The sequence below is a fragment of the Scyliorhinus canicula genome, chromosome 10 (assembly GCF_902713615.1).
Source record: "Scyliorhinus canicula chromosome 10, sScyCan1.1, whole genome shotgun sequence".
Classification (NCBI taxonomy): Eukaryota; Metazoa; Chordata; class Chondrichthyes; order Carcharhiniformes; family Scyliorhinidae; genus Scyliorhinus; species Scyliorhinus canicula.
The window spans coordinates 96823693-96851076 of record NC_052155.1 but is presented as its reverse complement, the minus strand read 5'-3'; the positions used below and the strand labels follow the sequence as shown (position 1 = coordinate 96851076).

At 43.3% G+C, this 27384-nt stretch overlaps 1 protein-coding gene across 2 annotated transcripts in view; it reads left to right on the top strand.

Annotated features, from left to right (window-relative positions):
* The window catches only part of LOC119972531 (zinc finger protein PLAG1-like), a 71439-nt gene that overhangs the window by 13890 nt on the left and 30165 nt on the right, over positions 1-27384 (top strand). The gene's annotated exons all lie outside the window — the stretch shown is intronic.

The following is a 27384-nucleotide window of genomic DNA, read 5'->3' as shown; positions in this document are numbered from 1 at the left end:
AAATTTATGAGGTATATTCAGATGTCACCTTTTTTTTTCAAATTTAGTTCACTAAAATTTCTCAATTTTTTCACTTGGGGTGTTCATTGCTGAACTTAAAACTTGGCATGATAGAGAGATATGAGGAAATGAGGTCCAAAACATAGCAGGCAATTTAAGGGTTAAACAGACTGAAGGAAAATACGGTCAGCCCAGACTCAAAGGGATACACCAACACCTAGATGTGTCGCATGGTCCCATTCAGACTTAAACCCATTGGGGAATGCATATGATTCACCCAAGATCGTTGTCTTTTGGGACATTCTTGCATGACCAACCATTATCCTGTTAGAGTCAGATGACTCATTTGTCCATCAATGGAAGGTAGTTGCATATTAATTGCATAGTTCTGGTATTTTGTGTAAATGGGACATCAAACAGCCCAATTACAGTATGTTCCAATCTGGACATTGCTGACGAAGACCTCTGTTTGAAGGAAGGGACGGAGCTTAGAGAGGGAGGGAGAAAATAGATTTGGAACAGACAGAGAAGGATGTGAGCGAAGGCCATGGAATAGGTCATGAAAACTGCCAAAGAGAAAAGGGATTCTGAAAGCAATGCCCTAACAGAAGAAAGATTTCTTCCCAAATACAAGAATCATCTTTGCCTGTCTATGTAAGTGGAAAGAGATCTATGTGTTATTTAGAGTGATGTTCACTGAGAACTGATTGTATTAAGGTTAAGAAACTGCATGTAATCTGTTAGTGTTAGAACTGTGAAGTAAAAGTTTTTAAATTCTTTGAGGAGGTGACAAGTAGGTTAGACCAGGGAAACCCAGTGGATGTGGTCTATCTGGATTTCCAAAAGGCCTTTGATAAGGTGCCACACAGGAGGCTGCTGAGTAAGGTGAGGGCCCATGGTGTTCGAGGTGAGCTACTGGCATGGGTTGAGGATTGGCTGTCTGACAGAAGGCAGAGAGTTGGGATAAAAGGTTCTTTTTCGGAATGGCAGCCGGTGACCAGCGGTGTCCCACAGGGTTCAGTATTGGGGCCGCAGCTGTTCACCATATATATTAATGATCTGGATGAAGGGACTGGGGGCATTCTAGCGAAGTTTGCCGATGATACGAAGTTAGGTGGTCAGGCAGGTAGTGCTGAGGAAGTGGGGAGGCTGCAGAAGGATCTAGACAGTTTGGGAGAGTGGTGCAGGAAATGGCTGATGCAATTCAACGTGAGAAAATGTGAGGTCTTGCACTTTGGAAAAAAGAATCCAAGCATAGACTACTTTCTAAACGGTGAGAAAATTCATAATGCCAAAGTACAAAGGGATCTGGGAGTGCTAGTCGAGGATTCCCTAAAGGTAAACATGCAGGTTGAATCTGTGATTAAGAAAGCGAATGCAATGTTGTCATTTATCTCAAGAGGGTTGGAATATAAAAGCAGCGATGTGCTACTGAGCCTTTATAAGGCTCTGGTTAGGCCCCATTTGGAGTACTGTGTCCAGTTTTGGGCCCCACATCTCAGGAAGGACATACTGGCACTGGAGCGTGTCCAGCGGAGATTCACACGGATGATCCCTGGAATGGCGGGTCTAACATATGATGAACGGCTGAGGATCCTGGGATTGTATTCATTGGAGTTTAGAAGGTTAAGGGGAGATCTAATAGAAACTTACAAGATAATACATGGCTTAGAAAGGGTGGACGCAAAGAAACTGTTTCCGTTAGGCGAGGAGACGAGGACCCGTGGGCACAGCCTTAGAATTAGAGGGGGTAAATTCAGAACAGAAATGCGGAGACATTTCTTCAGCCAGAGAGTGGTGGGCCTGTGGAATTCATTGCCGCGGAGTGCAGTGGAGGCCGGGACGCTAAATGGCTTCAAGGCAGAGATAGATAAATTCTTGATGTCGCGAGGAATTAAGGGCTACGGGGAGAATGCTGGTAGGTGGAGTTGAAATGCCCATCAGCCATGATTGAATGGCGGAGTGGACTCGATGGGCCGAATGGCCTTACTTCCACTCCTATGTCTTATGGTCTTAAATATCGTTTTCTTTTTTAATAAAGTTTTTGTTTATGAAATAACCAAGCCATATTTCTTATATTATCACTTCTGGAGCGAATTTCTGCAGTCTTAAAAAAAATTATGCATCTGGTTCAGTATTTTATCCATTGTTGAATACTGACCAGGCAACTGTAACAAAGGTGATAGATGTATGTTGTGTTTTACAGAAAATGTAATATAATTCCATTTATATCTGCAGTTAGTGAACCAGTTCATGGAACAGGACTAAACATTAAATTCAAATAACCAGACAGTTCATGGAATATGCTTGTTGTAAATAAGTACAATATATCAAATGCTGTTTTTTTAATGAATAATAGTTCTAAAATGAGTGGCAACTAATTGGTGATATGTAATTCCAACAGCAATGAGGTCATATTTTGATTAATATTTGTGTATTCATAGTCACAATCTCAGATTGCTTAGAAGTATATATTTGTTCCGAAGGATGCATTTTGAAATGAAATGAAAATCGCTTTATTGTCACGAGTAGGCTTCAAATGAAGTTACTGTGAAAAGCCCCTAGTCGCCACATTCCAGCATCTGTTCGGGGAGGCTGTTACGGGAATCGAACCGTGCTGCTGGCTTGCCTTGGTCTGCTTTCAAAGCCAGCGATTTAGCCCAGTGAGCTAAACAGTCCCTACAATGAACAGGAAAATGTTTTTGCTTCACTTTAACAATAAAAATTATCTAATAATCCAGGATTGGGGCCTAACTTCACTGAACAGGCAAAACTTCCTTTGTTTAATTTCAGAACTGGATAGGACCCTGATGCTGGAATTATATCAACTACTGTTAAATATCATTGTTCCTCCCTATTTTGACATAATAAACACACATTTCTACCGTGTTATAAGAAATGGTTTTTAATTTATTCTCTAAATAATTTATTTAAATATGTTAATTAATTATCATGGATGAGACTGTAACAAGTATAAACAGCTCCCAGAAGAGCTCTGAGTGTTACTGGAAGCAGCTTCCTGGAGAATCTTTGATGGAATCTTCCTAAATGACATTCAGCATATCACGGTTTAGCATTTAATTTTGGGAACAATTTGATTAGTATTCTTTGTCTTGAATACTGGTATTCATGGTCTTGAATATTGGTATTCATTGGTTTATATAATGCACTTGAGTTTTTCATTTAGTAATAAAATTTATCAAATTCATTTGCATCACAAAAATATCTTGATGAAGGGATGGGAACGTGCGTGCATTTACAATTCTAAAATTGGGCACTTAATTTTGAAATACCATTGAAGTCATTCTATAATCAGTACATTAAAATTAATAAGAGCTATCTGCTAAACAAAATTACTCTTTCAGAACATGCCTTCAAAATTGTTTACTAGATAGAAAGATGAACCCCCTTATGATGATGATGATGGCTGGAAAATTATAAAGTTGTGTCACTGTTTAAGGGATTGGAGGAATTTATGTTTGACCTTTTTATATGGTCTTACTAAGAATATATGTTTGAGACAGGTGATTTCAACATTTGTTTGGAATGGACCAGATGGACTGCCGAGTCTTTCCAGCCTGTACTTTCCTCTTTAATATTCTTTCATAGGGCCAAAAATACATAGTATTGTATATCATTTAAAATTAAAATTAAAATCATAGAATATACAGTGCACAAGGAGACCATTTGGCCCATCAAGTCTACAGTGGTCCTCGAGAAGAGCACCCTACTTAGCCCACGCCTCCACCCTATCCCCGTAACCCCACCTAACCTTTCAGACACTAAGGCGCAATTTAACATGGCCAATTCACCTAACATGCACATCTTTGGACTGTGGGAGGAAACCGGAGCACAGGAGGAAACCCTCACAGACACTGGGAAGAAGTGCAAACTCCACACAGTCACCCGAGGTCGGAACTGAACCTAGGTACCTGGAGCTGTGAGGCAGCAGTGCTAACCATTGTGCCGCCCCAACTATTACAACAATGAATTTTTATTTTGCGATCTGAATTTTAGACTATTAACAAGTAAAATATATTGGAATTGCATGCATATTGAGCAAGAGCTGCCATCCCAAACCATAGTGAAATCAATTGCAGTTTGCAAACTTTAACTGTCCACTCAAACACAAAATTGGGTCGTGATCCACCACTGAAGTGAGGCAGAATAGGACTTCTCCCCATCCAATGCTCCCAAACTGACCTCTCCAGAAATCATCCGCTCCAAATTATGTGCATGATGTTTAGAACTGCAGACAGCCTAACAAATACAATATTTTTTCCCATTCTCTCAATAAGATATATAAATTTCATACCCACTTGTTTTTTTCCAATTAAGGGGCAATTTAGCGTGACCAATTAACCTACCCAGCACATTTTTTTGGGTGTGGGCATGAGACCCACGCAGACGTGGGGAGAATATGCAAACTCTCACGGACAGTGACCTGGGGCCGGGATCGAACCTGGGTCCTCAGTGCTGTGAGGCAGCAGTGCTAAATTTGAAAAGTAAATTTAATAGCATCTTATTCTTTACCAATTGTGTGATGCAAAACTCTGCTGCAATAGGAATTCTGACCAATTTTAATAGTAATAGCCAGGACACAATACAAGAACATGAGAAATAGTAGTTGGAGTAACCTGTTTGATCCTTCAAGCCTGCTCCATCATTCAACATCATGACTGATCCTTTTCCATCACAACTCCACCTTCCCACACTCATCCCCATATTCCTCAACTTTCTTAGTCCTCAAAAATCCTTAATTCCCCGAGTACCCAAAAATATTTCTCCTTCTGTCTTAAACATACCCAATGACTGAGCATCTACTGTTCTCTGGGGTAGAGAATTACAAAGATTCACAAGAACAATACAGCACAGGAGCAGGCCGCGAACTTACTAATCAGACCAGCTACATTTTTGTCCAAATCGTTTATGTATATTACAAACAAAAGAGGCCCCAGCACTGATCCCTGTGTAACACCACTGGTCACAATCTTCCATTCAGAAAAAGACTCTTCTACTGCTAACTTCTGTGACTGAGCCAGTTCTGTATCCATCTTGTCATCTCACCTCTGATCCCGTGTGACATCGTCATTTGTACCAGTCTGCCTTGGCAAAGGCTTTACTGACGTCCACGTAAACAACACCCATCGGCCTCCCCATATCAATCATCTTTGTCACCTCCTCAAAAAACTCTATCAAGTTAGTGAGGCACGACTTCCCCTTCACAAAACCATGCTGCCTATCACTGATGATTTGAGAAAAAATGGGTAGAAATGCTGTCCCTGAGAATTCTCTCCAATAATTTACTGGCTACCGACGTGAGGCTCACCAGCCTATAGTTTCCTGGATTATCCTTGCTACCTTTCTTGAACAGCAGTACCACATTAGCTATTCTCCAGTCCTCTGGGATATCACCTGTAGCAAATGAGGATACAAAGATGACAGTCAAGACCCCAGTAATTTCCTCCCTTGCTTCACTCAGTGTCCTGGGGTAAATCCCATCCGGCCCAGGAGATTTATCTACCTTAAAGTCTTTTAAAAATCCAATACCAACTCCCTTTTGATGTCAACCTGACCCAGACTATCCACACATCCTACCCAAAGAATCATCTTCCACAAAGTCCTTTTCTTGGTGAACACTGATGCAAAGTACTCCAATTTCCCCTGGCTCAACAAATTGACTCCCCTCCACACTGTCCTTAAGGGGTCTAATCTTTTCCCTGGCCACCCTCTTGCTTTTTACATATGAATGAAAAGCTTTGGGATTCATCTTAATACTACTTGCCAAGGACTTTTCATGACCCCTCCTAGCCCTCCTAATTTCTTGCTAAAGCACCTTCTGACTTGCTTTCTTTCTACTACTCAAGGGTTTTGTCTGTCCCCCACCCTTCTGGACCATACAGAAACCTCCTTTTTCTTTTTGATGACGTTCACATTAATCCTCGTTATCCAAGGCTCCCTAACCTACTTATCATTTGTTCTCTCAGGAACATGACTTTCCTGAATCCCAATGAACTATCGCTTGAAAGACTCCAATATACCTGATGTTGATTTACCCTCAAACAGCCGCACCCAATCCAAATTCTTCAATTCCTGTCTAACCTTATCGTAATTTGCCTTTCTCCAGCTTAGCACCTTAACCTGAGGGTTACCCTCATCCTTATCCAAAAGTACCCTAAAACATCCAGAATTGTGGTCACTACTCCCAAAATGTTCCCTGACTGAAACAAAAACCATATGTCCAGGCTCATTCCCTAATACCAGGTCCAGTACTGCCCCTTCCCTAGTTGGACTATCTACATATTGCATCAAGAAGCCTTCCTGGATACATCTTACAAACTCTGACCCATCCAAGCCTCTCGCACTAAGTGAGTCTCAAGTCAATATAGGGGAAGTTAAAATCCCCTGCCACAGCAACCCTGTTACTTTTGCACCTATCCAAAATCTCTCTATCTATCTTCTCCTCTATCTCTTGCTAGCAGTTGGGGGACCTGTAATAAACCCCCAACGTTTTGACTGCCTCATTCCTGTTCCTGAGCTCTACCCAGATTGCCTCATTGTATGAGTCCTCCAAGGTGTCCTCCCGCAGTACGGCTATAATATTTTCCGTAACCAGTAAAGCTACTCCCCCACCCCTTTTACATTCCTCTATTTCTCTTGAAGTATCTATATCCTCCCAACGGAGTATTAATCAGTGCTCTAATTTCATCTGCCTTATCTGCTGTACCTCTGGCGTTGAAACAAATACACTTCAGACCACTGTTTGAGCAGACAGGGTGATGTTGTTGTTCTCTTATTTTTGTTCTCCATCTCCCCTTCAGTTAATACACCTTCTAAGCCAACAGTCTGGTTCCCGCCCTCTACTATACTAGTTTAAATCCTCCTGAGTGACTCTAGCAAACCTCCCAGCTAGGATATTGGTGCCCCTCCAGTTTAAATGCAACCCATCCTTTTGTACAGGTCTCATCTACCCTGAAAGAGAATCCACTGGTCCAGAAATCTGAAACCCTCCCTCCTACACCACCAGTTGAGTCATGTATTTAGCTGCACTATCATCCTATTTCTAGCCTCACTGGCATGTGGCACAGGGAGTAATCCTGAGATTACAACCCTAGAGGCCCTGCTTTTTAGTTTACTGCCTAACTCCCTAAACTCCTTCTGCATTACCTCGTCGCTCTTCCTCCCTATGCCGTTAGTACCTTTGTGTAATACGACCTCTGGCTACTCCCCCTCCTCCTTCAGGATATCTTGTGTTCGTTCAGAGACATCCTTGACCCTGGCACCAGGGAGTCAACATACCATCCTCAAGTCTCTTTCACGTCCACATAAGTGCCTATCTGTGCTCCTTACTATAGAGTCCCCTATAACTATCGCTCTCCTGCTCTTTGCATTTCCCTGCTGAGCAACAGAGCCAGCTGTAGTGTCACTGTTCTGGCTGCTGTTGTTTTCCCCTGATAGGCTATCCCCTATCTCCCCTGCTTCTCCCCCCAAACATTATCCAAAATGGTATACTTTTTAGAGAGGGTGACAGCCACAGGGGATTTCTACACTGCCTGCCTGCCCTTTCTAGTGGTAACCCAATTTTCTGCCTGCACCTTGGGTGTAACCACGTCTCTTTCACTCCTATCTATGATGCTTTCCACCATCTGTATGCTCCTAAGTGCATCCAACTGCAGCTCCAACCAAATCACGCAGTTTGTGAGGAGCTGCCATTGGTTACACTTCCTGCACACGTAGTCGACCAGAACACTGGACGCGTCACTGATCTTCCACATCCCAGTTTGACCACTGCACCCTGTTGAGTGACATTTAAGCATTAGTTAATGAATTAAAAATAAATACTTATTAAATTATTATTAGATTAAGTTGCAGTTAACTATATGGTCCCTGGCGCTGGATTTCTATTGTAAAATTAAATGCTAAATATAATATGCTGGGATGATTCACACACCTGATAATTTTCAAACAAAACAATTGCAATCAGCACCACTTGTCTCCTAATTAGGCTTTAGGTGATTGACAGTTAACTGCCACTCAGTTTGTGTGTAAGTGGAGCAGTCCCTTATTCACTTTTACTGCACGACTTCTACATTAATTCAGACTACTGAAATTTTAAAATTTAAAAAGCTGTCTTATCAATTCAAATCCCACCTAGCTTCAAATTCCCTGCTCCCAAACTCACTCTTTGATGTGTCTTCTCTGTCTCACAGAGAATGAACTTCAAATAGGCCTGAGATGGGCTGGGATCTATCTTTTGACTGAAGACATTTCTCCCGATAGAAAATGTCCTAAATGACTCACCCCTTATTGTGAAACTTTGACCGTATTCTAGATCCCACAGCCAAGGGAAACGTTTTCTCTGCATCTATCCTGTCATGCCAATTGCAAATTTTATACGCTTAATTCGGTCACACCTTATTCTCCTAAATCTTAATCTTTTCTAAATCTCTTCTTAAAAGGACAATTCCCATATTCCAGTGATCAGTCTAATGAACATTAACTGCAATTGCTCGAGGGCGAGCATGTCCTTCCTTAGATAAAGAGATCAAAAAGGTACCCAGTACTCCAGGTGTGATTTTGCCAAAGCCCTGTATAATTGTATTAAGACATCTTTACTCTTAGACTTCAATCCCTCTTTGTAACAAAGGGTTGCATACCATTAACTTTCTTAATTTCTTGCGATGTCTGTTAAATTTGTGATTCATGTCCAAGGATAGCCATGTCCCTCTGAATGCAAACATTTCCTAGTCTCTCACCATTCAAATATAAAAGTCGGCTTTTTGGTAATTTTTCCCTCCCTTATAATTGGTGCATGCACCTGGGAGGACGCAACTGGGAGGACTAGAAAATTCATGATGTTGGGGTGATGTCTGCAGAGGTCATTGTAGAGATGCAGCTGCACAATGGAGCTGAACAGCAAGTAAAGCAGAGCCAGCAGATAGTAAGTTGAGGATATTGCTCCAACTAGGAGCTAGTAAAAGTAAACATCCGAGTGATGTGAACATTCTTTTGACGGAAAGTGGTAGGTGTACATGGCAAGAAATCTGCCACCAAAGCCAGAACCATGTACAGGGATGTAGCACCAGTGGCAAGTTGCAGTATCCTAATCCTCAGCACCTTCCTTCAGCCCAGGAATTAACTCGGCATAGAGTGGATACACTAGAAAGGGCAGAAGTCCATTTGACCCATTGTGTCTGTATTGACCCTCCTGAAGGAGCCTGTATCTAGTGCCACCTCCCCGGTCTCCTCCTTGCCTCCTTCACAGTGGTGGCAGTGGGGTCTGCCATGACTGAACAGTCCAGTCCTGGATCCGTAGACGCTGCCACAGAATTGGCAGATGTGTTCCGGGGTTGGGTGGGTGAGACACTCTGATTCTGCGCTCTTGTTCCACTATTTATGCTTGGCTTCTGCGTGCTCCACCCTTCATTGCTTAAGGTGATTGGCACCTTCGCGAATGCTTCTCCAGTTTGTGCGTTAAGGCAAGCAATTCCCACATGTCAATGGGTTAGTTGCATTTATTTAGGGAAGCTTTCAGTGTCTTTGTAGCGTTTCCTCTACCCTTCTAATGATCGCTTGGTATTGTGGGGCTCTGAGTAGAGCACTCATTTCAATAGTCTTGTGTTAGACATGCGGGAATGAGGCTGGCCCATCACAGTTGGTCAAGCGTGACCAGTGTCTCAATACTGGGGATATTGGCCTGGGAGAGGACGCTCACATTGGCAAGCCTATTCTGCCAGTCGATTTGCAGATTTTGCAGAGGTAATGTACGTCACATCTCTCCATGGATTTGAAGTTCCTGCTGTATATTGTCCATGCTTCTGATGCATTCAGGAGGGTTGGGACTACGGCTGCTCTGTAGACCATGAGCATGGTGGTGGATTTGAGGTTTCGGTCTGCGAACACGGTTCCTCAGGCATCCGAAGACTGCACTGGTCCATTGGAGTCTCTGCTGAATTTCATCATCAATGTAGGCCGGTTAGCCGGACTTCGGTCATTGGTAAGATTTGAGAGTCCATTATTAAAGATGAGATTACAGAGTACTTGAAAGTGGATGATAAAATAGGACTGAGTCAGCACGGCTTCATCAAGGGGAGGTTATGTTTGAAAAATCTGTTAGAGTTTTTTGAGGATGTAACAAGGACGTTAGACAAAGAAGAAGCAGTAGACGTGATTTATTTAGATTTCCAGAAGGCCTTTGACAAGGCGCCGCATAGGAGACTGTTCAATAAGTTAAGAGCCCATGGTGTTAAGGGCAAGATCCTGGCATGGATAGAGGATTGGCTGATTGGCAGAAGGCAGAGAGTGGGGATAAAGGGGTATTTTTCAGGATGGCAGCCAGTGACTAGTGTGGTGCCTCAGGGGTCGATGCTGGGACTACAACTTTTCACTATACATTAATGATCTGAAAATGAAAATGAAAATTGCTTGTCACGAGTAGGCTTCAATGAAGTTACTGTGGAAAGCCCCTAGTCGCCACATTCCGGTGCCTGTTTGGGGAGGCTGGTGCGGGAATTGAACCATGCTGCTGGCCTGCTGTGGTCTGCTTTAAAAGCCAGCGATTTAGCCCAGTGTGCTAAACCAGCCCCTTTAGAAGAAGGAACTGAAAGCACTTGCTAAATTTGCAGATGATACAAAGATATGTAGAGGGACAGGTGGTATTGAGGATGCAGGCGGGCTGCAGAAGGACTTGGACAGACTAGAAGGAGAGTGGGCAAAGAAGTGGCAGATGGAATGCAATGTGGAAAAGTGAGAGGTTATGCACTTTGGAAGGAGTAATGGAGGCATAGACTATTTCCTAAATGGTAAGATGCTTGGGAAATCAGAAGCACAAAGGGACATGGGGGTCCATTGTTCACGATTCTCTTAAGATTAACGTGCAGGTTCAGTTGGCAGTTAGGAAGGCAAATGCAATCTTAGCATTCATGTCAAGAGGGCTAGAATACAAGATGAGGGAAATACTTCTGGGGCTATACAAGGCTCTTGTCAGACCCCATTTGGAGTATTGTGAGTAGTTTTGGGCCCCCTATCTAAGAAAGCAAGTGCTGGCCTTGGAAAGGGTCCAGAGGAGGTTCACAAGAATCATCCCTGGAATGAAGATCTTGAGGACTCTCGGTCTGTTCTCATTGGAGTTTAGAAGGATGAGGGGTGATCTATTGAAACTTACAGAATACTGCGAGGCCTGGATAGAGTCGACGTGGAGAGGCTGTTTCCGTTTGTAGGAAAAACTAGAACCAGAGGACACCATCTCAGATTAAAGGGACGATCCTTTAAAACAGAGATGAGGGGGAATTATTTCAGTTAGAGGGTGCTGAATCTGTGGAACTCTTTGCCGCAGAAGGCTGTGGAGGCCATATCACAGTGTCTTTAAGACAGAGATAGATAGGTTCTTGATCAATCAGGGGTTATGGGGAGAAGGCAGGAGAATGGGGATGAGAGAAATATCAGCCATGATTGAATAGTGGAGCAGACTCGATGGGTAGAGTGGCCTAATTCTGCTCCTATGTCTTATGTTATGATCTTGATGTCTGTTTTGCATTGAGAGGATCCTGAGATATGGGAAATAATTCACATTGTCCAAGAGCTCACCATGGATCTTGATGGTCAGGGGCAGTTTTGTGTGGCAGGAGCGGGCTGGTAGAGGACCTTTGTTTTCCGATGTTTAGTCGGAGGGTCATTCTCTCATGCCTTGGTGAATGCGTTGCCGATGCATTAGTGGTGAGTTTGCATGCACACAGGTGTCGTCTGGGTACTGAAGCTCGAAGAAAGAGGTTAGGTTGGTCTTGGCTCTGGCCTGGAGGTTGAACAGTTTCCCACTTGTCCAGTAGGTTAGCACCACACCAGCGGGAAGCTTCATGGTGATGGGTGTGGAGTGTTGCTGCAAAGAAGATGGAATAGAGTGTTGGTGTGATGACACAGCTCTGTTTGATCCCAGTTTGCACACGTGTTGGCTCTTGTGATGGTTCCACTGGTGAGGGTCACGTCTAGCATGTAGTCATGGAGCAAGCGAAGAATGGTGACTAATTTCTGCGGGCAGCCAAATTTGAGGAGGATGGTCCACAATCCCTCATGGTTGAAGAATCGAAGGCCTTTGCAAGATCGATGAAGGCCATATACAGAGGTTGATGCTGCTCCCTGCACTTTTCCAGGATTTGTTGCGCTTTGAGGATCATATCCATTGAGCCTCTTAATGGGCGGAAATCACAAGGAGACTCGGGTAGGAGCTATTCAGCCATTGGGAGGAGGTGATTGGGGAGGATTCTTGCAATGACCTTTCCTGTGGCAGAGAGTACTGAAATCCCTCTGTAATTTCCACAGACGGACCGGTCTCCTTTCTTGAAGATAGTCACAATTAAGGCGTCTCGGAGATTACCTGGCCTGCTCTCTTTCTTCCAGACAAGGGTAATGATGTGGTTTCTTGTCAAGAGTGCCTTTCTGCCTCACGTGGCCATTGCTTTTCTTGTCAATTACCTTAAATCTGTGTCCTCTGGTTCTCGATCCTTCTACCAATGGGAACAGTTTCTCCCTTTCCTCTGTCCTGAACCCTAAAGACTTTGAATATCTCAATCAAATCTCCTCTCAATTTTCTCTTCTGCAAGGAGAACAGCCCCAACTTCATAGAATCATAAAATCCCATTGAGTCTGCATCAACCCTCTGAAAGAGCACCTGACCTAGGCCCAGTCGTCTGCCCAACCCAATGACCCCAGATAATCTTTAGACGCCAAGGGGCAATCCACCTAACCTGAACATTCTTTGGACTGTGGGAAGAAACCCGAGCACCCGAATGAATCCCAGGTAGGCATGGAGAGAACATGCAAACTGTACACATCCCTGGGACCATTCCCATGAACTAGATCAGTAAAAGCAAGTATTGGTAGTAAGCTTCCAGGCATCTCTATTTTAAAAGTTTTTAGACTGTAATACCAAAGAGCCTAAATGTATCAAATAGAACAGTTAAATTACAGAATTCTATAATTCGTGCATGGCCTTTGAAGAACCATTTACCTTATGGGAATTCCATAGGAGAAGCAGTAGGCCACTCGGCCCATAGCATCTGCTCTACCAGATCATGGCTGATCTGATATAATCCCAATCTCCACTTTCTCATCTTTTCCCCATAATCCTAGATTCCCTTTCTGATTAAAAATCTGTCTATCCCAGCCTTAAACATACTTAACAATCCAAACTCTACAGCTCTCTGCGGTAAAATATTCCAAATTCACTACTCAGTGAAGAAATTCCTCCTCATCACCTTCATAAATGAGCGATCCCTTACTCAGATTATGTTCTCTGGATTGATACAAATTGTTCAATAATTGTCAAATAAACCATTCTGTACCTGACAAACATTCTGTTCTCATGGGAGCAGCAACGAGGCTGGTTTAGCTCACTGAGCTAAATCGCTGGCTTTAAAGCAGGCCAGCAGCACGGTTCGATTCCCGTACCAGCCTCCCCGGACAGGCGCCGGAATGTGGCGACTAGGGGCTTTTCACAGTAACTTCATTGAAGCCTACTCGTGGCAATAAGTGATTTTCATTTTTTCATTTCAAAAGAAGCCACTATTTATCCATTAAACAGCCAGGCAAAGGAGGAGGAATTTCAGACACTGAGATTCCATTCAGCTGAAGCAGTAAGGGATTCAGACACTAGATGCTGCACCGAGTTTTTTTTGTGCAGAGCGTGTGTTAATTAACACAAATTAAAACTATTTTTTAACTTCCTAAAGACCCTTGCAAGAGCAAGATAGTAAGCAAAAAGAAAACAATATGAAATTCAGTTTGTTTATCCATCCTTCTCTTTGCTTATAAATAGCAGAAAAAACTATTGCAGAGACAGTCAGTAGAAATTCACCTCCATTGTCATTCATTCTCTTACTTGCACTCACCAGCCCAGATACATTCACTCAGGGAGATGGAATCTTTAGATGAAAAATGGATACTGGGTTCTACATGACGGTTGTAGCAGGATATTTCTGAGCAGAGATTAAGGAAATGGCACCTCTGAGATGAAGTCTTTGGACAATGATCTCCAAGTCCTAGACACGAGCAAAGTATCACAACCATGAAGGCCCTGAAAATGTGCAGATGTCAGGCTAGCAGTATAGTACGATGACATTATTTTCAACATCAGAGAGGGCTGCTCATAATCCTAGAAAACGTGGAAGCTGAAAGAATCTGGTCCCCAACCCAATATTCTGTGGGACATAACAAGTCATCACATCCATATGCAGACTGTGATTCCATCACTCTTGTGGTGTAATGGTATCATGCAAGATTTCCCATGCATGCGATCCGGTTTTGATTCCTGGGTTGTATACACAAATCTTTAGTGCAGACACAATGAGCTAAATGGCCTCCTTATGCACCATAACTATTCTGTGATTCTACAGTCCTAGAATGACAGAATGAAAGCAATACTAACTTTAATGATATGCATAAGCGATTCTACATGTGTGTGTATATATATGTTAGACCTCCAACCAGCAGGTGGCAGTAGAGTTACACCGTAACACTGCAGTCTGGGTGAGGCGTCGTTGTGTTATGTATTAGCTCTCATTCGATATTCTAGTTGTTAACTATCCGTATTGTTTTCTACCCACGTTATTGTAATTTAGTCAATTTTAACTAGTCACAAACTAGACGTTCTTTGGTGCACCGAGTCAATCATTGCAATGCATTAGAATGTAACATGGCACCATAAGTGATGATCTACGAATTGAAGATCTGAAGTAAAGAATTTAGGAAATGGTATGACTTTAAAAAAAAATCTCCTAATCGATGAAGAGCATCAAAAGAACATCTCGATGCTCAACTGCTCATCGAAGAAAAAGATAGCTTGAAAAAAAACAGTCTTTGTGTAATTGGTAACATAGATATAAATTGGCACGCTTTTAAGCAGCAGTTTAATTCCCACATATCCTGAAAGATATGCTTGTTAGATGAATTGGACATTCTGAATTCTCCCTCCGTGTACCCGAACAGGCAACTAGGGGATTTTCACAGCAACTTCATCGCAGTATTGTCAGCCTACTTGTGACACTAAAAACAATTATTATTATTTGTACGTAGCACCTCTAGGTTTACAGGCACAGCCTGGTGAACATTGCTGCTCATTGTAGCAGGTCCACAGGTGATCAAAATCTTGACACATTTGTCTTTGAAAGAGAGGCTGAGTGAGAACTTTTAACACCATCATTAAAAAGTTCGATGAGCATTGTACTCCCAAGGACTTTTGAAAGGTACTTTTTCAGAACTTGCACGCAGCAGACAGGCAAGTCGTTTGACAGTTTTCTCACAGATCTAAAATTAAAGGCTCAGTAATTTTGCCACATTAAAAGCATCCCGTACCAGCCTCCCCGAACAGGCGCCAGAATGTGGCGACTAGGGGCTTTTCACAGTAACTTCATTTGAAGCCTACTTGTGACAATAAGCAATTTTAATTTCATTTCATTTCATCAATGATGAGGGATTAAATCGTATTTGGCATAAAACGATAAAATGTGTGAACGTCTTTTGAGGGAGAATGAGCTCCAGATCAAAGATGCAATAAAAATGTGCCATGCCACCCTGTGCCCTGGCATGGCGGAGGGGGACCTGCTGGAATTCTTGACACTTATAAAGGTCAAATTTGAACTGAGGGGAAGGATGGAGGGATTCTACAATTCATGGGCGTTGTTCATTCTGCACTTTCGAGAATTGGATCACATCGAACATTGGGTTGTTGGGGGCTGGGACTGTATGTGTTAATGGTAACTATGGGTGATTCCTCTTTGTCATTTGTTTATGTTAACATGCAGGCTAATTTTTGGGGGTTTGGTGGGAGGATGGGATCGTTGTTATTGATATGGGGATTGACACTGCATTCATTACTGATTGTTTATTGTTGGGTGTAAATTTGGGAGAAAATGTGAAAAAGGAGTCTGGATCCAAAAGACCTCAATGGCAACATCAAGTGAGAATACTATCCAATACCAAATTAAGAAGAAATAATGAGCGAAATGTTCGGTGCGATATGCGTCAGTAAACGAGATGCATCACACGTTTTTTGGCAACTCAAATTGGATGAAGGGATTACAAGGTATTGTACTTTTGACACTCCATTTGAACAAAGAACAATACAGCGCAGGAACAGGCCCTTCGGTCGTCCAAGCTGTACCGGTCATGATACCAATCTTTGCCAAAACCCTCAACATTTCCTTGTGCCATATCCCTCTGTACCCATCCTATCCATGTGTTAGTCAAGGTGCCTTTTGAACGCCGTTAATCTGCTTCTGCAGCATGTTCCAGGCACTCACCACCCTCTGCATAAAAAGGTCCTGCCTCACACATCTCCTCTAAACTTTGCCTTACGGACCTTAAGCCTATGCCCCCTGTTGACTGACCCCTCCACCCTGGGAAAGAGTGCCTGCCCATCCACTCTATCCATGCCCCTCATAATCTTGTACACCCCCATCAGGTCACCCCTCAACTTCCGTCATTCTAATGCAAACAGTCCAAGTCTATTCAGCCTCTCCACATAGCTAACACCCTCTAGACCAGGCAACATCCTAGTAAATCTTCTCTGCACCCGCTCCAAAGCCTCCACATCCGTCTGTTAATGGGGCAACTAAAATTGTGCACAATATTCCAAGTGAGGCCTTACCAAGCTTCCATACAATTGTAGCATGACTTGTCAGTTTTTATACTCTATGCCCTGTCCAATGAAGGCAAGCATTCCTTATGCTTTTATTTGGGTGTTTTTATTTTATTCCGAGTGCCTTTTGGGATAATATCCACATCTGAAACCTTTCACAGGGCAGTGGAGCACATTGTGAGTAATCAAGGTGTTTGTGTGTATGTTGACGAGATAACGGTATGGGGTTCTACGAAGGAAGAACACAACGACCGAATCATCAAAGTACGCCAAAAGAGTGTTAAGAAGTATGGCCCGAGGTTGAACAAAACCAATTTGATGTTAATAAAATCATGTTGCTGGGGGACAAGTTGTCTGCTCAAGGCGTAGAACTCAATCAAATAAAAATACAGGCAATAATGAAAATGCCACGACCGTTGGACGAGAAAGGAGTTCTGAAGATATAAGGAATAATCAGGTAAATTTATTCTGAATTTGTCAGCCAAGGTAACATGTCTGAGAGAACCTATCAAGGAGATGAATACTTTTGAATGGACAGATAAGCACAAGTAAATATGGCTTACTCTGAAATCAGTTTTGATAACAGCTCCAGGGCGAGCATTTTTTGACCTGACCAAGAAAACAAAAATCCCGACTGATGTGTCGATGGATGGGTTGGATGCTGTTTTGTTACAGCAGGAAGATGGAGATGATGGGAAACCAGCTGCCTATACATCTAGGTTCATGACTGACTCCGAGTGTCGACATGCTCAAATTGAGCAGAAATGTCTTGGACTAGTTAATAGCTTGGAAAAGTTTCATAGCAATGTGTATGGCCTACCAACTTTTGTGGTAGAAACGGATCACAAACCATTCGTAGCCATTGTCAAGAAAAAAACTTAAGAAAGATGTCACCATGCATCCAAAGGATGATGAAGTTCCAGCAGTATGATTTTGATCTAATTTATACTCCAGGCCAGCACATTGTAGTTGCAGATGTGCTATCAAGAGCTACAGCTTTGCTGGAGGACAATCATATTGAAGATGATGTACAAGATAACAGAGACACTGCCAGTGTCTGATGAAAAATCAAAACTAATAGTGGCAGAAATCAAAACAGATGAGGTTCTGCAGATGGTTCTCAACGAGGAATGGCCGAAAGGGTAAAAATACCACAGCATTAGAGCAGAACAATGTGTAGCCAATGGATTCCTACTAAGGCAACAAAGAATAATAATACCAATCTCTCCAAATGGAGAAAATCAAATTCGCCATCCGAGGGTCAGACGACAGCTTCCACAGAACGTGGGAGCCATTCATGCAATTGTTCCGGGACCTGTTTGTGGCCAACGAACAAGAAGAAGAATAGCCAGGTGGCCAAGAATCAGGGGAAAATGGACGGGAATCGGGGGAAGGTAGGTGGGGGGGGGGGGGCTACGGGTTCGTTATGGGGGTTTTTTCTCATGGTTTTATGCTTATTTCTTTTTCTTGTTAATTTATTGTTTTTGTATTGGAGGGGAGGGGTTACTGTTTTTCTCTGTTGTGATAGAATTTGTTGTTGAAAACTTGAATAAAAATTATTCCAAAAAAAAAAAAGGACAAAGCCGCAAGCGATAGACTGATGGCAAGCTAAGGCCCAAAACCAAATTGTAAATAAATGCCTATAAACATGTGCCTCGGCCATATTGGGGAATGTAAAATATGTATGCCGGTTAAAGGGAGTGGCCACAAGGGCAGCACGGTGGCCTAGTGGTTAGCACAACCGCCTCACGGCGCTGAGGTCCCAGGTTCGATCCCGGCTCTGGGTCACTGTCTGTGTGGAGTTTGCACATTCTCCCCGTGTCTGCGTGGGTTTCGCCCCCACAACCCAAAAAATGTGCAGAGTAGGTGGATTGGCCACGCTAAATTGCCCCTTAATTGGAAAAAATAATTGGGTAATCTAAATTTTAAAAAAAAAGAAGAGAAAAAAAAGGGGGTGGCCACAGTTGTTATTATTAAGATGCTTGCCTGTAAATATACATGTTAATTTTTGCGTGTTTTTTTCTAATAATTTGTAATTTGTTGGATATAAAATATGAAAACTCAATAAAAAACATTTCCAAAAAAAAAAGAATAATACCAGTCTCTGCGAGCTGAAATTTTACAAAACAAAATCATGAGGTCCACCTCAGAATTGAAAAGTTTAAAAGGAGATATGAGACACAGTATATTGACCAGGGATCAACAAGGATATTGAAAGGATGGTAGAGGCATGCACGTCGTGTCAAAAATTCCAACATAGACAAATGTAAGAACCAATGCAGATGGATGACATAGTGACACTTCCATGGCAGAAAGCAGGAATAGACTTGTTTTATCTCGAAGGGAAAGAGTATTTACTGGTCGTAGATTACTTTTCCAATTTTCCTGAAGTGGCACAGTTGTGTGGAATTTGCATATTCTTCCCGTGTCTCTGTGGGTTTCCCCCGGGTGCTCTGGTTTCCTCCCACAGTCCAAAGATGTACAGGTTAGGTAGATTAGCCATTGTAAATTTCCCCTTCGTGTCCAGGGATGTGTAGGTTAGATAAGGGAGTGGACCTGGGTAGAGTGCTGTTTCAGAGGGTCAGTGCAAACTCAATGGGCTGAATGGCCTCATTCTGCATTATAGGGTTTCTATGTTTATTTGATGTCGAGAGAGAGAGGAAGAAATGAATCCTATGAGTCTGTTCACAGATAGTAGAGAGTTTTCTGTTCGGTTCTCAAGGCTTGGAGAAGCAATCTGTTGAAGCCTCAGAGTCAACAGCCTTCAAAGAAAAGCTACCAGTGCCCTAAGACGGTTGTCGTATAGAACATCTGTTCACATCTTAGACCTTCATATAGCACTTGGAATGTGCAATGAAGACTGAGGAAGCATCAAAAAGTCACAGTGGCACACTCTGACTTGCCAATTGACCACTTGATTATAAAGTTCCAGTAATTTGTGTCAAAAATATGTTTTTTGACCAAAGCTTGACCTTGCATTGGATCCAATAGTATGTTTGACACAAGACCTTAATGGACCATATTTAATAATGAATGGACCATTCTACGGTTTGTACGTTTAAATTGTGCAGAGCCGGAGAATCCTGCTCGGCTGGCGATCAGCAACACCACCCACAGCTGCTGACTGGCTCGCTGACCTTTTGGAATTTCTCCACCTAGAGAAGATCAAGTATGTGGTCCGAGGGTCGGAGGAAAGCTTCCTGGAAACTTGGGGGCGGTTTGAGGCCAGCAACGAAGAGTAAGTTCAGAATTAAAAAACCAAGATAGATGAGGAACCAAAGGACTGCGCAACCCAGAGGGAGGGGAGGGGTGGGGGGAGATGGAAGGAAGGTGGGGAAACCACAAAGGAAGAGAAGAGGAGGGGGCTTTCACTGAAAAGAAAAGCAAAACAGAGCTGAAGCCGGTGGGGGGGGGGGGGGGGGGGGGTTATAGACCAATCCAGAGGGCCGCTTGAGAAGATAACCCTCTCACTTACTCAATTCCAAAATCATTTTCTTCTCATTTGACAGACCAGGACCCTCAAAATTATTAAAAATATTTGCTGCAGCAGGTTGTGCCAAGCTTTAGTAATGGTGCATTTAGTCATTGGTTCTACGCATAAGTAGCAGCCCAGATGGCATCAATCACAGAAAATTATTTTTAGGAGCCTGCAATTCCCAAGTCTTGGGAACCAATTTTTTCTTTATCCTTGGATTTAATGAACCTTAAAATTACTTGGCCTGTTGGCTGTATCAGTGAGGTATCATTCAGAGGTAAATATATGCCACATGTCTTTCGTGAGAAATTCAGCATCAGAATGCACCAAGCGATTGTCAAGAAACAACCAGAAGTTGAGGTCACAATCAAATGAGCCATTTCTTATTGAATGGTAGAGAAGGCTCGAAGGGCCAAATGACCTGTATGTAGGAAGGCTTATAGTGGAACTCTACAGGGACCCTTATTTTTATTAATACAAATTAATGACCTAGACCTTGATATACAGACCACAGTTTCAAAATGTGCAGATGGTCAGAAACTTGGATGAATTCTGAACTATGATGATAGTGTGGGACTTCAAAAGGACATCGACCCGTTGGTGGAATTGGCAACCAGGTGCCAGATGAAGTTTTATGCACAGGAATGTGAAGTGATTCATTTCGATGGGAAGAAAATGGAGACAATATAAAACAAAGGGTACAGCATAAAAACTCTGCCTTAAAATGCATACAGGCAGCGTGTCTACTAAAGCCATAATTAAACAGTCGTAAAAGTTGAGGTAATCATTCATTCCAACCATTTCCATGATTACTGATAAAGGGCAAATAGGATATTGTTATGATTGCTGGAGATTACCTGGAGCGTCGATAATTTATGGGGGACTGTATTTAGTCCCAGCTAAGCAGGTCATGAAAATACAGATGTAATTAATGGGAGGAACAAGGTCTGTAGCTTTTCAATACGGTATAAGATTTTAAGTTGTACAGCAGTTTGCCATAGAATTTGAGTCTGACAAGACAGAAGTGTACTGGATCTGCTCTTGAAAGGTCTCTCAAAATCTTCACAAGCTAAGCAAGTAACTTGTTTTTTTAAACTGTATTTATCAGTGGCATTTGAAGTATATTGTTTTACGTAATTGGAACGAGTGGCTGGTGTAGATAGTAAGTTTAAGTTTTTCCTTGTGTTTAAGAACTGTTTAACTGACAATTGTAAAACTATTTTCTTTGATCATGTGGTTAATTCTGTGTTTATGTTAAAACAACTTTAATTTTAAAATACCTATTGTTCAGAGTCATCGCTCCTGGGGTGAAGTATCCTTTCTTCAGTATTATCAATTTTAAAAAATATGTATTTGGGGTTTTCTTCCAGTATTCCAACAAAAGTTGGAGTCTGGTCCAGTATCCTAACAGGAGACAGAGCACAAGAGCAAGGAGGTTATGTTGAACTTAAGAAACTAATTTGGCCTCAGCTGGAGTACTGCATTCAGTTCTGGGTACCATATATTAGGAAGGACATGCAGACATTGGAGAGAAGGCATGGCTGAGGAACTTCAGTTCGGAAGATGGACTGGAGATGTTTTTCTTGGAGAAAACATGGCTGAGAGATTTGATAGAGGTATTCAAACCATGAGGGATCTTGAAGGATTAGAGGGGTAGAAACTGTTGTCACTGGTGAAATGATTGAGAACAAGAGGCACAGATTTAAAAAAGCAAAAATTATACGAGAAAAAAAACTTGGGTTGAGATCTGTAATGTGCTGCCTGATAGTGTGATGGAGGAGGCAGGTTCAATCAAAGCATTAAAAAGAGAATTAGACTATCAGAAAAAGAGGAATGTTCCTTTTTCCTGCCTTCTCTCTGTAACCCTGTACAAAGTGAATTGTTCATTATGGCAAAATGGTGCAGACACAATGGGCTGAATGGCCTGCTACACTGTAACAATATTTTATACTTTTTATTGAGCCCAATTAACTTATGCCGTATCCCTCTATATGCATCCTATCCATGTGTTTGTCAAGATGCCTTTTGAACGCTGTTAATGTATCTGCTTCCACAGCCTCCCCTGGCAACGCGTTCCAGGCACTCGCCATCCTCTGCGTAAAAAACCTGCCTCACACATCTCCTCTAAATTTTTCCCCATGGACCTTAAACCTATGCCCCCTGGTGACCGACCCCTCCACTCTGGGAAAGAGTGCCTGCCCATCCACTCCATCCGTGCCCTCATCAGCAATTAACCTGCTGAACCTGTCTATTTAGTTTTCAGCTGCCTCATGATCTGCTACGGCTTTATTTCACTCACTTTTTATTGTCTTATCTAAATTTAGAGTACTCAATTCATTTTTTTTAAATTAAGGGGCAATTTAGCATGGCCCATCCACCTACCCTGCACATCTTTGGGTTAGAGGTTGAGACCTACACAGACACAGGGAGAATGTGCAAACTCCATACGGACAGTGACCCAGATCAAACCCGTGCCGCCCCAATTGCCTTACTCCATGACACCTTTTAAATTTCATTAACCAACCTGAAGTGTAGTTGCATGGAGTTGAAATATTTAGTTCATCACAGAAAATCTTGGCTTGCTTGATCAACAGTGGCCCAGTCAATGGTATCCTCGCACTCCTCTTCCAAATCCATTCCATTATCACTTGTGTGTGAATTATCACTTTCAATTCTTTGCGAATTTCAGTGTGAAATTTCAAAATCTTTGTTTTTTTTAAATCGTAAATGGTGGGAGTATCATCTCTATATTTTTGCACTGGAGTGCTGAACTTGGTGCATTTGAGTGCTCCAGTGAGAGTTTGGTGACTGAGGGAGTAGAAGGGTAATTTTTATCTAAAATCTAGTATTTCTTTTATTTAGCTAATTAACTTAAAAGTTGCTGTTTGGTTTAGAAGGTGAATTTTGAATCAGCTTTAACAAGGTCCCACTTGGAGGTATTTGCAGCTGAAGCTTGTTAATTAGTTAATTGGATTAAGCCAGTTTTCAGAGGCTAGATTCACAGTATAAAAAGGATCCAGCTACAGTGTAGACTTTGTTTGCACTGGAGTGCTGAACTTGCTGCATTTGAGTGCTTGTGAGAGTTTAGTGACTGAGGGAGTTAGGTGCTCCTTTCATTTCATTTCCGCAAAGAGCGGGAAGGGAGCCAGGAGTTTGCAGAGTGCAACTGACTGGAAGCAGAGTCGGAGGGCGGAGGTCCAGTTGGTCTACAGGCTGCTATATTCTGTAAAGTAAGAGGGGATGGAGGCTCAGGCAGTTGCATGCTCCTCCTGTAGGATGGGGTGGTGAGGGATACCACCGGTATCCCTGCTGACTATGCCTGCGGGAAGTACACCCAACTCCAGCTCCTCAGAGACAGTGTTAGGGAACTGGAGCTGGAGGAACTTCGGATCATCCGGGAGGCAGAGGGAGTTATCGAGAAGAGTTACAGGGAGATAGCCACGCCAAGGTACTGGACAAGAGTAGCTGGGTTACAGTCAGGGGAAAGAAAACTAACAGGCAGACAGTGCAGGGATCCCTCGTGGCCATTCCCCTTCAAAACAAGTATACAGTTTTGGATGCTGTTGGGGGGGGTGACCTACCGGGGGAAGGCCCTAGCGGCCAGGTCTCTGGCACTGAGTCTGGCTCTGGGGCTCAGAAGGGATGGGGGGAGAATAGAAAAGCAATAGTAATAGGAGATTCAATGGTTAGGGGAATAGATAGGAGATTCTGTGGTCGCGAGCGAGACTCCCGGAAGATATGTTGCCTCCCGGGTGCCAGGGATGTCTCAGATCGTGTCTTCAGGATCCTGAAGGGGGAGGGTGAGCAGCCAGAAGTCGTGGTGCACATTGGTACCAACGACGTAGGTAGGAAAAGGGGTGTGGAGGTAATAAACAAGTTTAGGGAGTTAGGCTGGAAGTTAAAGGTCAGGACAGACAGCGTTGTCATCTCTGGTTTGTTGCCAGTGCCACGTGATAGCGAGGCTAGGAATAGGGAGAAAGTGCAGTTGAACACATGGCTGCAGGAATGGTGTAGGAGGGAGGGCTTCAGGTATTTGGATAATTGGAGCACATTCTGGGGAAGGTGGGACCTATACAAGCAGGAAGGGTTGCATCTGAACCAGAGGGGCACCAATATCCTGGGAGGAGGTTTTCTAGTAGTCTTCGGGGGGGGTTTAAACTAATTTGGCAGGGGAATGGGAACTGGATTTGTAGTCCTGCAACTAAGGAAGACGATAGTCAGGACGCCAAAGCGTGTAGTGACGCAGTGGGGAACGTAACACTGACAAAGGAGAGTACTTGCAGGCAAGGAGATGGATTGACGTGTGTATACTTCAACGCAAGAAGAATCAGGAATAAGGTGGGTGAACTTAAGGCATGGATCAGTACTTGGGACTACAATGTGGTGGCCATCACGGAAACTTGGATAGAAGAGGGGCAGAAATGGTTGTTGGAGGTCCCTGGTTATAGATGTTTCAACAAGATTAGGGAGGATGGTAAAAGAGAGGGGGGGGGGGTGGCATTGTTAATTAGAGATAGTATAGCAGCTTCAGAAAGGCAGTTTGAGGAGGATCTGCCTACTGAGGTAGTATGGGTTGAAGTCAGAAATAGGAAAGGAGCAGTCACCTTGTTGGGAGTTTTCTATAGGCCCCCCAATAGCAGCAGAGATGTGGAGGAACAGATTGGGAAACAGATTTTGGAAAGGTGCAGAAGTCATAGGGTAGTAGTCATGGGTGACTTCAACTTCCCAAACATTGAGTGGAAACTCTTTAGATCAAATAGTTTGGATGGGGTGGTGTTTGTGCAGTGTGTCCAGGAAGCTTTTCTCTCACAGTATGTAGATTGTCCGACCAGAGGGGAGGCCATACTGGATTTGGTACTTGGTAAATGAACCAGGGCAGGTGTTAGATTTGTTAGTGGGGGAGCATTTTGGAGGTAGTGACCACAATTCTGTGACTTTCACTTTAGTAATGGAGAGGGATAGGTGCGTGCAAGAGGGCAAGGGTAAATACAATGCTGTCAGACAAGAATTGAAGTGCATAAGTTGGGAACATAGGCTGTCAGGGAAGGACACAAGTGAAATGTGGAACTTCTTCAAGGAACAGGCACTGCATGTCTTTGATATGTATGTCCCTGTCAGGCAGTGAAGAGATGGTTGAGTGAGGGAACCATGGTTCACAAGAGGAAGAAGGAGACTTATGTAAGGCTGAGGAAACAAGGTTCAGACAGGGTGCTGGAGGGATACAAGATAGCCAGGAGAAAGGGATTAGGAGAGCTAAGCGAGGGCATGAAAAATCTTTGGCAGGTAGGATCAAGGAAAACCCCAAGGCCTTTTACATATATGTGAGAAATATGAGAATGACTAGAGCGAGGGTAGGTCCGATCAAGGACAGTAGCGGGAGATTGTGTATCGAGTCTGAAGAGATAGGAGAGGTCTTGAACGAGTACTTTTCTTCAGTATTTACAAACGAGGGGGGCCATATTGTTGGAGAGGACAGTGTGAAACAGACTGGCAAGCTCGAGGAGATACTTGTTAGGAAGGAAGATGTGTTGGGCGTTTTGAAAAACTTGAGGATAGACTAGTCCCCCGGGCCTAACGGGATATATCCAATGATTCTATGGGAAGCAAGAAATGAAATTGCAGAGCCGTTGGCAATGATCTTTTTGTCCTCACTGTCAACAGGGGTGGTACCAGGGGATTGGAGAGTGGCGAATGTTGTGCCCCTTTTCAAAAAAGGGAATAGGGATAACCCTGGGAATTACAGGCCAGTTAGTCTTACTTCGGTGGTAGGCAAAGTAATGGAAAGGGTACTGAGGGATAGGATTTCTGAGCATCTGGAAAGACACTGCTTGATTAGGGATAGTCAGCATGGATTTGTGAGGGGTAGGTCTTGCCTTACAAGTCTTATTGACTTCTTTGAGGAGGTGACCAAGCATGTGGGTGACGGTAAAGCAGTGGATGTAGTGTACATGGATTTTAGTAAGGCATTTGATAAGGTTCCCCATGGTAGGCTTATGCAGAAAGTAAGGAGGCATGGGATAGTGGGGAATTTGGCCAGTTGGATAACGAACTGGCTAACCGATAAAAGTCAGAGAGTGGTGGTAGATGGCAAACATTCAGCCTGGAACCCAGTTACCAGTGGCGTACCGCAGGGATCAGTTCTGGGTCCTCTGCTGTTTGTGATTTTCATTAATGACTTGGATGAGGGTGTTGAAGGGTGGGTCAGTAAATTTGCAGATGATACGAAGATTGGTGGAGTTGTGGATAGTGAGGAGGGCTGTTGTCGGCTGCAAAGAGACATGGATAAGATGCAGAGCTGGGCTGAGAAGTGGCAGATGGAGTTTAACCCTGAAAAGTGTGAGGTTGTCCATTTTGGAAGGACAAATATGAATGCGGAATACAGGGTTAACAGTAGGGTTCTTGGCAATGTAGAGGAGCAGAGAGATCTTGGGGTCTATGTTCATAGATCTTTGAAAGTTGCCACTTAAGTAGATAGAGCTGTGAAGGCGGCCTAAGGTGTGCTAGCGTTCATTAGCAGAGGGATTGAATTTAAGAGCCGTGAGGTGATGATGCAGCTGTACAAAACCTTGGTAAGGCCACATTTGGAGTACTGTGTGCAGTTCTGGTCACCTCATTTTAGGAATGTTGTGGAAGCTTTGGAAAAGGTGCAAAGGAGATTTACCAGGATGTTGCGTGGAATGGTGAGTAGGTCTTACGAGGAAAGGTTGAGGGTGCTAGGCCTTTTCTCATTAGAACGGAAAGGATGAGGGGCGACTTGATAGAGGTTTAAGATGATTAGGGGAATAGATAGAGTGGACAGTCAGAGATTTTTTTCCCTGGGTGGAACAAACCATTACAAGGGGACATAAATTTAAGGTAAATGGTGGGAAATATTGGGGGGGATGTCAGAGGTAGGTTCTTTACCCAGAGAGTAGTGGGGCATGGAATGCACTGCCTGTGGAAGTAGTTGAGTCGGAAACGTTAGGGACCTTCAAGCGGCTATTGGATAGGTACATGGATTATGGTAGAATAATGGAGTGTAGATTAATTTGTTCTTAAGGGCAGCACGGTAGCATTGTGGATAGCACAATTGCTTCACAGCTCCAGGGTCCCAGGTTCGATTTCGGCTTGGGTCACTGTCTGTGTGGAGTCTGCACATCCTCCCCGTGTGTGCGTGGGTTTCCTCCGGGTTCTCCGGTTTCCTCCCACAGTCCAAAGATGTGCAGGTTGGGTGGATTGGCCATGATAAATTGCCCTTACTGTCCAAAAGTCTATGATGTATGATTAACCTAGGACAAAA